The sequence below is a fragment of the Homalodisca vitripennis genome, unplaced genomic scaffold, assembly GCF_021130785.1.
Source record: "Homalodisca vitripennis isolate AUS2020 unplaced genomic scaffold, UT_GWSS_2.1 ScUCBcl_3337;HRSCAF=8813, whole genome shotgun sequence".
In the NCBI taxonomy this organism is placed as follows: Eukaryota; Metazoa; Arthropoda; class Insecta; order Hemiptera; family Cicadellidae; genus Homalodisca; species Homalodisca vitripennis.
Genome location: NW_025779447.1, coordinates 16,889 through 29,283, shown reverse-complemented (window position 1 = coordinate 29,283; position 12,395 = coordinate 16,889). Strand labels below are relative to the sequence as shown.

The 12,395-nt window shown below is 37.4% G+C and overlaps 1 protein-coding gene across 1 annotated transcript in view; it reads left to right on the top strand.

Annotated features, from left to right (window-relative positions):
* The window catches only part of LOC124372477 (cadherin-86C-like), a gene marked incomplete at its 3' end in the record, with an annotated part of 45,857 nt that overhangs the window by 16,946 nt on the left and 16,516 nt on the right, over positions 1-12,395 (top strand).

The following is a 12,395-nucleotide window of genomic DNA, read 5'->3' as shown; positions in this document are numbered from 1 at the left end:
GCGTGTAACATCCTGGACCAAGAAGTGCTGCTTGCCTGTAAAATTCATTTGATTGTACAGTAGCTCGCCTAGCGTGAGTATAACGAACTAAATACTCGAATGAGGGGAAATCCCCCACCATTCTCGGACCAAGATTTGCCGGGTTTCTGTACAGGGCATACTGTCGAACGTTGAATAAAGTGCTTTCTCAAATCAAATCAAATCAGTCTTTATTGCCTCTTAACAGCATACAATATTGTATAGAAACAGTCTGTATTAGCCAATGTATTAGCCTATTTACTCATTCACACACAATTATATATACAAAAAGTTCTTTATCCAGACAAACAGGCAATGCCTATATCAGATCCTGTTAAAACGTGTTTCTATTTTAATTTTCTATTCCCAGGCGGCTTTCCATGAACTCACATACTGTGTCAAAAGCACCTAACACCAATAGGCGTTGAAGACGAGATTTAAATTTTTTGGTACTGCCAATGTTTTAAGATCCTCAGGGAGCCTATTAATCTACCCAACACCAGCCTGCGATGGCACATTATGAGACGCCACCGTTCGATGTGGTTGACTGCGATAGTTGTCCCTGCCTCTTGTCTCATACTGGTGAGTGTTCCTTCCCTGTGCCAATGTGCTATTACAGAACACAGCCACCTCGAAGATGTGGAGGCAGGGCAAGGTCAGTAAACCCAGCTCCCTGAAGGCATCCCTGCACGACTCTCTTCTTTTTTAGTTTTGAAATGATTCGTTCAGCTTTATTTTGAAGGCGAAACACTCTTTGCAGTTTGTTGTTTGCACAGCTGCCCCAGAGTCTTACTCCATATGCAAGGTGCGGATAAACAAGGGCAAAATAAGCTATTCTCAGGATGTCGTGAGAACAGTGTTTTGACAGATTCCGTAAAGCATACAAACCTGAAGTTACTCTGGAACAAACACTTTCAACACTTTCCAGTTCGGACCTTGATCTAGGAACATCCCTAGGAATTTGATGGAGTCAGATTCCTCTAAGAGTTTGTCATCTACCAGGACAGCAGGTCGTGCACTACCTTCACGCTGTCTCAGACAAAAACCAATTGTGTTTGATTTTGAGCTGTTTGTTTTCAAATTGATTTTAGAAAAAATTGGATGCATGTATTCACTGTGACAAATGAATTAATTCAAGCTTCTGCACAGAATTTGCAGTAATGCAGAGAGTCGCATCTTCAGCATATTGAATCAACTTTCCATTCTGGATCGATGAGTTCAAATTGTTAACGTAAATAGTAAAAAGCACTGGCCCAACGATCGATCCCAGAGGGACGCCATATGCCATTTTAAATTTTTCTGACATGGCATTTGAGATCTGCACGCACTGGTATCTATCCTTCAAGTAGGTCGAGATCCACGTGTGTGGCAGACCCCGTATTCCACATGTTTCTAACTGATGTGGAACAGTCTAACACATGTCAAAAGCCTTAGAAAGCGTTGTAGTTGATTCAAAAATGCCTTTTCAAAGATTTTGCTGAAAATTGGCAAGATTGCGATTGGGCGGTAATTTTTGGTTTGATGAGGATCTTCTTCCTTAAAAATCGGGACAATATTTGCTGTTTTCAAATCATCCGGGTAAACTCCAGATTGAAATGAGGAGTTTACCACTTTTTTAGTGGAGTCAAGATATGCTGGGAACATTTTGTGACTAGCCTCATGGACATACCACTGTTGTCACAAGATTTCTTTCAATTTAGTCTTTACACAATACCAGCCATCTCAGCCTCATCGACAGGGGTCAAGATCATAGACGACACCGGTTCTCTACCAAGATTGCGGGAGAGGGTTTCAGTGAAGCACGCATCACACGAACCAACTGAGGCAAAATACTTGTTAAATTCGTCAGACATTTTTTGAGGGTCATCTATAAGTTGGTTTTCAATGAGCAGAAAACATTGTTTTGATTTTTGTATTGGATATTTTCGTTTTATGGATTCATTAACTATTTTCTATGCTGTTTTGAAAAGTTCTCGGTATTCTTTAATATTTTGTTTAATTCATAGGCTTTAGCAGCTTTTATAACTTTCTTATGTATTCTTCTATATATTTTTTTAAAATCTTTGGAAATTTTCGTTGTATTAATGAGTGATAAAATTTAAGTTTTTTCACGAGATGTGAGAATGCCTTGTGTAATCCAAGTATTCTTATGTCGCTCACTGCACACATTGAATTTTCTGTAAGGACATGAAATATTTAAATAATAGAGAAAGCGTTCATTAAAAGCATTGTACATTTTATTTGGACACTGAGTGTTACTTAAAAAATTCCAACTTTCTCGCTTAAGGTGATAAATTAACTCGTTAATATTTTGACGGTTTAAAGCTCTTGTGACCGTTATTTCTGCAAACCCAGTCACCGGATCAAGTCCAATAATCACAACCTCCTGAGCGAAGTGATCAGAGATGGCAGGATTGAACACGACATCGTCAACTATCGGGTTGTTGGTGATAACGTTGTCAATGGCACATACTCGTGTAGGAGAGTTCGCTGACCAATTTAGACCAAAAGATTGAAGAATATCACGCAGCCGTCGGGAGTGGGGGTCGGTGTGGTCCAGTAAGTTTATATTTAAATCGCCAATTAAGAGAAATAGTTTATTGTTTGAAAAAGAAAATTGGTTAGCAGGCTCTCTAGTGTTCCAAAAAAGGATAACACTTCGGTTGTTGTTTGGACGGTATATTCCAACAATATTAACTTTTTTGTACGAATTTAAATTGATTTTAATACCAGCAGCCTCAAAATCAAATTCCAGAGTATGAATGACTTTAATTTTTTCAAATTTTAAGGGGATTTTTACAAAGATTGCCACACCACCTCCCTTAAAATTGGAGCGAAGGAAAATATGTGCCAATTCATAGTTTTGTATTTTTTAAAATGCTGATGTTTCGGTTGTAAAAACAGTGTTCCGATATGACAATAATATCAGGTTTTCGCTCATCGCACATGAGGTCCAACTCTTTTAACTTATTGGCAGCGGATTGAGCGTTTAGGTGAATTTTGAATTTCGAAATTTGATGAAAATTTTGAGTTTTTTCTGAAAACGTGTTTAACAATTTTGATGAATTTTGATGTTCTCAATAAAATACAGGATCTGATACACCTCTTTCCTTTTACATTCATCATAGGCTCTTCGTTTTTTTTTTTTTTTTTTTTACAGGAAAGCGTATATTGTTTTCGTCTGGTTTTACAGGCGAAGTAGCTTTGACGACGTCGTCATAAGTGTCATGCTGCATGAGAAGGTTCTCGGCCGGACTGGCAGACGACTCACAGGTATCAGCAGCTGCAGGTGAGGCAGCGGGCACTGGGCAGTGTTAGAGAACACTCAGGCGCAGCAGGCGGTCCGACAGCAGCAACCAAGCCTTCCACTATCATTTCGGCCCAACAATCGCAGATGCATGCCATCCGTGTGAACCAGTTTCTTCCGATATCATTGAGGTTTGAGTGTCTCACGCATAGCTCCTCTATGTAGTAGTTGGCGAGAATGGTCCGTTGGTTCACAGGATGGCTAACGAGCAGATCGTGAAGATAAGGGATCGTTGCCAAGATGACATCGGCCGAACTCAGTCGAGCGGTGACTCTTTCTTCCAGGCGATTATAGATGTTGTGTGACTCACCGGCAGCGATGTCGTTGGTTCTGGCGAGCAGGATTAAGCAGCTAGAAGGAGGCGAGGGGCCGCTGTACGTTACATTCAGGAGTTTGTCCCCGGGTTTACATATGCCAGTCACTTTGGTAGCCGGCGCTGCACCATGCCGGCCAGGAACCGGGCATGACTGTAACCCTCAATCAAAACATTCCTGAAGGAAAGCAACTGTCTTTTAATTTGGCCTTTCAATTTTGGCCTTCTACCAGGAGGGTGTTGGCCGGATGGTTTTCTATTGTTGCAGGTTATTGTACGGGGATTTGTTGTTGAGCTGCATTAGTGGTTGCGATGGTTTTGAGAATGGGTGGTTTCTCGTTTGTATTTTTGAGAGGTTCAAATCTATTCCTGGTCGTAATAGGAACATATTTTTTTATTTTGACAGACAATCCAATCACCCGTCTCCTGAGAGTAGCCGCAGGAACACGCCCGGACCCCCCTCTCGGGCCGTAGACATTCAATCTCTGCCACGAGTACCTGAATAGTTGTCCTCAGATTGGTAGTCCCGAATCTCGGAGCACTGTGCGAGCTGACAGCAGGTGGTCACCGGTGGCTCGCACTGAACAGCGCAGTCTCTTACAGAAGCTCCCGCTGATACTCCGGACAGCGAAGATCTCGCAACGAAAATGTCATTTGTATACTGAAGAAGCCTTGTGTCCGATTGAATGGAATGAACGACAACCCTCATCAGTTCACATTGAGCTGCCTTATCTGCTCCTTTAATCTACAGTTTTCTGACTTAAGTTTGTCAGCATCAGAGGCTCCCGACGAGGCGACAGGCGTAGGCACTTCGAGTGAGTTTGTAGTAGCGAGCAGGTCAGGTTTTGTTGCAGCGGCAGGGGTCGGATTCATTCCAGTAGACGTGTGGAACGCCAGTAGTCTCGCCCGCCGGTGAACCAATCGATGTGGAGGATCTGGTTGGAGTGGCGCTCAGCGCAGGGTCCGGCCCAGGCGTGGAGCAGGCAGGCGGAGTAGGTGAAGCAGCGTCGGTCGCAGACTGAGTCCTGGACAGCGGTGACAAAAGCGAACGCATGGTGACTGGGTGTTAGCGGTGACAAAAGCGAACGCATGGTGACTGGGTGTTCGCCGCTGTGTTTTTTATTGCAAACAGTCAGTGCCGTTATATTTGTATCAGTTTTAATCGATGCGCTGCAAATTTTTTCCGAGACATCGCTAAGATATGTCTTCATTTTTAAAAATTCTATGTTGTCTGTATTTAAAATTGTTTAAAAAGAATACAGGGTTTCCCGGTTTTTGTTTTTTCTGTTGTAAATTGCATATTTTTGTCAATAATAAATTAATGAATAAATAAATAAATAGATAAAATTACAAGTCAAGATTATTAAAAGAATCTAAGTAATAAATTAATAACAAATAATAATAACATTAATTTAGACATGTGTATAATATTAGAATCGATGATCGGAATTTTAAATAGGGTACTTTTATCACCGAACTAACCAATACCGCAAAGGACAATACAAATTATCAAAATACAATACAATGTCAGTTTTGTATTTGGACCACACATAACTAACTCACTTTAAATTTTTAAGGTCTTGGTTATTTTCTGTGTGTTTAAGTATCAGAACGAAAAAAGTTGGCTGTTAAGTTACATTTTACAGCTCAGAGGATGATGTTTTGGATGAGATATCTAATAGAGTTATGAATGCATGCATAAACAAAGAGGTGGGCGGGAACCTTTAAGATTTTCTCAAACTGTAGAATTGAGAAAGTCCTTATCAATTCTCAGTTTAAATTAATATTAATACGTATAATATAATGAAAACGAGTTAATGATTGTTCTTAATAGATTTAACAACAAATTTGACATTATCGTTTTAACAGGTACTTAGCTGGATGAGAGATATTCCGCATGTGAGTATGAATGGATATGATGTGATTGGTATCACTTGTAGTAAGAACCAGAACAACGGTGTGATTGTGTTTGTGAATTAATATGTTTGCGTGTTCGGAAGAAGTGAATTTGCATGGAGCACGTGTACTAGAGTGGACTTAAAGTTTGGTGGTGAGCAGCTATTGCTGCTTGCACTGTACATGAGTCCGTCCGGCGACCTTGGGTTTTATCTTGACGGTAGGCACCGGGTTGGATGGAGTCGCAGTGACTGGTTAGAGACATAAATTTTTGTATTTTAACAGATAAGCTCTCTCAAAGATAACTTGATACCCTGTTATGTAAGTTGTATCAATGTATCTACTAGTGTTTCAAAGTTTTCTAATGATATAAATCATATATTTATGAACATAAAAAACGCAAATTCAGTCTAATCCACAGTAATTCAATCAGAAATGACAAATCATTATTTTTCCGTTGCCTTGTTTCAACCAAGTTTGGTCAAAAATCCAGGTCAGATTTTGTTTAAACATAAGAACAATTAACTTGACGTTCCATCTTATCTCTGGTAGAGATTGGTTTTCAGTACTAAACAATAGAGAGCTCGAATCAAGTTGTGAAACTTACGTCAAGCAGCTTCAGAATATTATATTGTGAACGAAGATATCCCAATTTCCATACAAAATTAACCATATGAAATACCTTGGATAATTATCGGTTTGATCAGATCAATCTAGATCAGAAATTATATGAGCTACCGTTTGTAAAGACAACATTTCGACACTGCTTTGAAAACCCAATTTCAAATGGTCCTGACGTTTTAACAAAAAAATTTGTTCCTCAAAAAATTTAGGAAATTAGTGTAATAACATCAATGATTCGAAAAATTAAAATACGTGGTAAAATATTGCTATGGATATAAACAAAGATGAAGAAAGGATTCCAATTAATTGATCACTTCAATCAAGGGTCAACGAAAGATTAAAACTCTACGATGTAAAAGATGAAGCAGATTTGTTTAAGAAACATTACGCGAACGTCGGGGACAGCCTAGCCCGGTTTTTCCTGTAACCTGGGTCGTCACGACGATACTGAGTACCTGGTGGACGCTTACTTCCGGCTAGAATCTATAACGGGCCCCGAACTCCAGCACGTTGTCACGGATATGAAGGGCGGCTCGGTTCCTGGCAGAATTAACATTCTGGCCTAATTCCTTCAAATTCATTTGGCCTATTTAATTTTTCCCTAGCTTCATATAATAAATCAGAGTATTAATGAGGGCATTTTCCCAATCACTTTCAAACTTGGAAATGTAACACAGGCCAACGAAAAATTTTTTTGTCAAAACTTTTTTTACTTTAATAGCTGATTTTTATAGATTTTTATGTGCTGAATCCAAATCTGGCCTTAGTTTTTTTGTATCACCCATAGTTTTTCTGCAATTTGGGTTTTTATGTAGTATACATTTTTATGTAGTTTCTTATGTAGTATAAATACGGTATATGGTGAAATTAATGAAACACTATGTTACATCATAATTATGAATATATTAATACAATAGGTTACTTGAAAGAGTTATACATGTGGTATAATACAGGTTCCATTAGTCATCTGGGATTGGTTTGTATTTTCTTTCCCTCTTTTCTTTGAAACTTCTTGTGTAGCTTTTTCTACGATGAGTCGCCTGCTGAACTTCTCTGTGAAGTGACCAACAGTAGTCCCCCATCATGTTAGTGTTCCAGCGGCCCTGATAGCGTTTTTCCATCAGTTTAATGTCCTGGTGAAAAACGCTCTCCTTGCTCCTCACTTACATCGCCCAATTTTTCCGGGAAGTAATCAAGATGACTGTTCAGGAAGTGAACTTTCAGGCTCATCAAACATCCTAACTTTTTAAATTTCTTTAACATGTTAGCAACAATAGCAACATATTCTGGATCTTTTTTATTCCCCAAGAACTTGGTAACCACTTGCTTGAATGACACCCATGCTTCTTTCTCATTTGAGGTCATTGTCGATTCAAAGTTAAGGTCTAACATCATTTTTCTAATGTCTGGTCCGACAAAGACGCCTTCTTTCAGTTTAGCTTCTGAAAGGTGTGGAAACTTTAGGCAGAGATACATAAAACATGGCCCATCTTTAGGCAAAGCCTTGATAAACTGTTTCATGAGGCCTAACTTTATGTGAAGAGGTGGTAGGAGCACTTTTTTTGGATCTACGAGGTTTTTGCGAAGAATGTTCTTTTCACCTGGTTTTAAAGATTCCCTAGCAGGCCAGTTCTTTTTGCACCAATGTTGATCTCTAGCCCTACTGTCCCATTCACACAAGAAACATGGAAACTTGGTAAAACCACCTTGTTGACCAAGTAGCATACATGTTACTTTTAAATCACCACATATCATCCAACCATGATCACAATAGCCTATTTTATTCAGCACTATTTCTAGGTTTTCATAGCTTTCTTTCATGTGTACAGAATGTCCAACAGGTATAGATGCGTACTGGTTTCCATTGTGTAATAAAACAGCCTTTAAACTTCTTTTGGATGAGTCAATGAACAGCCTCCAGTCTTCCTTTTTGTACTCAACACAAAATTCATTCATCAGACCTGGAATGTCTGTACAGTACACCAAATCACCATCTTGTTCAAAAAACTTTGAAAATTGTTGCTCTCTCTTTCTATACACATAAATGCTGGTTCCAGCACCCAACAAGTTCTTTTCTTTTAGTCTAGAGCCAAGCAATTCAGCTTTTTCTTTAGTTAAGCCTAGATCCCTAACCAAGTCATTAAGTTCAATCTGAGTAAACAATTTAGGCTCTACATTTTCTGTAATACATCGAAATTCTTCATCATCTTGTTCATCTAACTCAGATTCTACATCATAAGATGGTTCAGTTTGAATGGAATCCAAATCATCTGGAGGTTCAGGGACCGGCAAATCTTGACCGTGTTTCACTGGTCGGATGGCAGACATAAGGTTAGGGTAGCTTATTACCTTCTTATTTTTTGAGTTGTGACCAGTTACATCAACACTGCAAAAGTAACAATCATCAGAATGATTTCTTGGCTCTCTCCATATCATAGGAACAGCAAATTTGAAGGATTTTTTCTCCTTTTTTGACCATTTTCTTAGATCTTCAACACATACATAACATACCTTATGCGGCGCCCAATATTTATCCTGATCTCCAAGTAAAGTTCCAAAGTATGATCGATAAACCTTTTTCACAAAGTCCGTAATGTTTCTTTGGTGTTTTTTAATCACAAACTCACCACAAATATAACAAAAACTGTCAACAGAGTTTTTACAACCGCGGTTAGACATTGTGTTGAGCACGTGTACAAAAACCGTGAAAGTGAGGTTAGATTGACAGTAAACAAACATCAGCTGTTAACGTTCAAATGGAATCTACCTTTTTTGATCTTTTAGTGTGTTTCAGCAGTGCTACCAACACAATTTAAGTCCATTACCTCTACTTTTTTGATTATATTTAAACTCTGTAGAAATCGCTTAGTTAAAAAAATGTTACTTCAAAATGTGAAGAAATTGTGGGTGATACAACTTTTTAAGCATCATATTTGGATTCAGCGACCTAAAAAACATTAGAATAAGGTATTTTTAGTAAAAAAGTTTTTTCATCGTTGGCCTGTGAATCCGGTTTTATACAGGGTAAAGTAATGATCATGATTTTGGGCGGACTTCCCAAGTACGTTTATTATTAACAGAAAAATTCATTAAATTTATCTAGAGTAATGAATGTGATAACATATAAAATATATCTTCTTACTGGCCGTTCTTAAATTGATATTTTTATTCTTTACGCCTCTGATAACTACTAAGTTACGTATTGAATACTGTTTACATTTCTTTCAGTGGCAATCCAAAATTTACCCAAAGAATTATATTGTTTTTTTACGGTTTTTAGCTATTGAGTTATGGTATAAGAGCACAATCATATTTTAAAATTTTGCTATAACCAATTTTAAAACAGCGGTTACCCATCCAAACAGCTGCCACGCTCGGCGTTGCTTGATCCCGTACCGCTACACTGTGCCATTGGCAAGAGGAAATTTTCGCTGCCACAACTATAAAAAAAACTAAGGTTCCTATGGGCTAATGAAACAAATCATAGGATTTAGTTACAAATATTTCTTTATCTAAACAGTGGTTTGCAAGAAGACCTACGTGAACAAATATCCGTATTGTTTTATAGTACCTTGAGAATGAAATTATGTTCAGATCAAATATTTCCCCCATGTCTGAACTTCCTAGTTTAAATGAGGATAAATCACTAAAATTTACTAAATATACTCGTATTATAATATGACAGTTAAAAGATCTAGATTGAATACTATAAGACTGACCTGTTTATCTCTAAGTCTGGTCTAAAATCACAACACAGTAACTTTAAACCAATGTCACTTTTGACATCAATAGATAAGATTCTCGAGAAATGTGTAAACATTCAGTTACCGAGTTACCTAAAGCAATTTCACATTGTAGCTAACGAACATTATTGTTTTAGAAAAGAAAAAAGTACATCCGATGCTTTAATTGACGCTACTAAGTTAATTTCACATACATAAAAAACACGTTATAGTGACATTCCTAGACCAAGCTAAGGTTTTCGATTCCGTTAATAGAAGAAATCTCATTAGAAAACTGGAAATTACTGGAGTTAAGAATAACGACGTGGAGTCTCTGCAGGAATTATTCTAGTACGATTATCTTTTTACAATTTCTGTAAGTCAAATGTATGTATGTATTGTTTGGAAAATAATAAATTAAATGAAATGAAACGTTTACTGGAATAAAGGTAATTCGAATTATATGTAGCCGAGCAGTCCGTAAAGTTAGTATTATAGTTTTACTATAGGAATTTCTTTAAGATCGTGCGAGATAAATTCGTTGAGTTTCAATTCTTTCATCTCACGTTTATGTCACGAAGATTATGAATTAGAATTAGTAACAATTTTCCAAGTCGCACTCAAAAAGGTTCCCACCTGTCAAAATCTACTCTATGTTAGTTAAAACTTCTTTAACTGAAAATAACTATTAATTCTATTGGGCCATTAAAATGTAAGATATAAAGTATCTTGAAGTTTTTGTCTATTAATTAAAAAATATATCAAACAAAATTATCTTCTTACAAAGTGATAAGTGAGCTCTAATAGTTTTAAAGACATATTAACGATTTAAACGATTTCTCTAACGATCTAACATCAATAGATCGAGAACACTCTACTCCAATTTTTATTATGCATTGTTTTTCGTTAGTTTTTTTACTAAAAACTATCAGCTTTACTTTTTCAGCGTGTCAACGTATTTATTTCTAAGAAACTAAAAATAAAATTCTAATTTGCTACGAGACAGATTTACAAAAATGTTGTATATTCCGTGCCTGGGGAGGAAATACACTATCATCTCAGATCTATCTTAGTGTCAGATCTCAGTTTGATGACTAATAGTTTGTCTAAAACTGTAAATAAAAAGAGTACCTTTCTAATATGACATTAGAGTCTGTGGCATAATTAGAATATTGAAATTAAAATCGTCAACAAAGTAAATAGAATTTTTGTCCATTTATATTCGTATATGAGCGTTAAATTTTATGGTGGTTATTTCCCTATAGCTATAACGTGTTTGTGTCACACTTTGTGTGTGGACCCCAAACCTAGACAATGGAGGTCAACCACCAGCGGCGGAAACACATACAATTACTGATTGCTTGTCTAAAAATGTTTGCAGTTGTATATACAGTAAATATATCCTTTATAATGCCTTCGTATTAATAGCATGCCGAAAAAATTGTAACCTATATTGATTAGAATGTAATTTAATTATACTTTATAATCTCTCCTGCTGTGATATTTGAAATTGCAGACTTGTCCTTAATTCAAAAATATTTACCTTAGTGTGTCTTTCTCTCTAGAAGGACTTCCTGATACTTGGGACTCTTTGCAAGTCAGGTCAGTCCGGGCAGGTAGTCCCCGCGGCGCTCGGAGTATCGATTTAAAATAGGACTCACAACACACAACCCAGAATGGTCAACCCAGGCGAGCCACACCGCCCGGTTCAGAAGGGCCGGTTTTCGTCGTCGGCCTGTTGTAACTAACTTGGCATTTTTGGTTGAAATAACCACAAACGCGCTCTAATTAAAATTCAAACCATTGATGTAAAAGGTACATGCACAATCAGCCACGTTGTTAGTCTAAATTTTCACGAAATGAGATCAACCCGGCGATGCCTCAGTTTGAAACTACTGTCGCTACGTTTAGCATTATAGTTTGTTTATCGTATGATGGTTGTACCAGATCAGTATTCCACGAACGCAAATTTAATATAATAGGCATTCCAAACTGGACAAAGCCTTCCCCTTTTCGTTAATATGTTCAATAGACTCTAATGCCTCTAATATGGAAGCTAATTTAAACATATCTACTGTCTTATTGAAATAAAATAGCGGGCAAACTTAACGCGGCTACTTTTTTCAAAGGTCACATTCAACGGGTACCAATCTCTCTTTTAGAAAAAAATATATATAAAGAGCCTTTAGTTTCGTCATTAATTTATATTTACATCTAGATAACTTCATTGCTTTAAGAAGTAACGCTACTTGGCCACGCATCTGAGTCAGATTTTGCCATGGGGCCTTGCAGATTTTGCCTTGCATACCAATTGTATTTCCCTTACTAGTCGTATCCTGTCCGTTCATATAGGTGACTAATCAATACGAGGATCTTATAAAACAGAATAAGGAGGAAATTCGGTATAGAGAAGAACGATTGTACTAATAAACGATGCAGCGGTCACAGAGGAGAATTGATTTTGCGCTATTATTACTTGAAAGTATTAGGTCCGGCAACGAATACGCTAACGCTA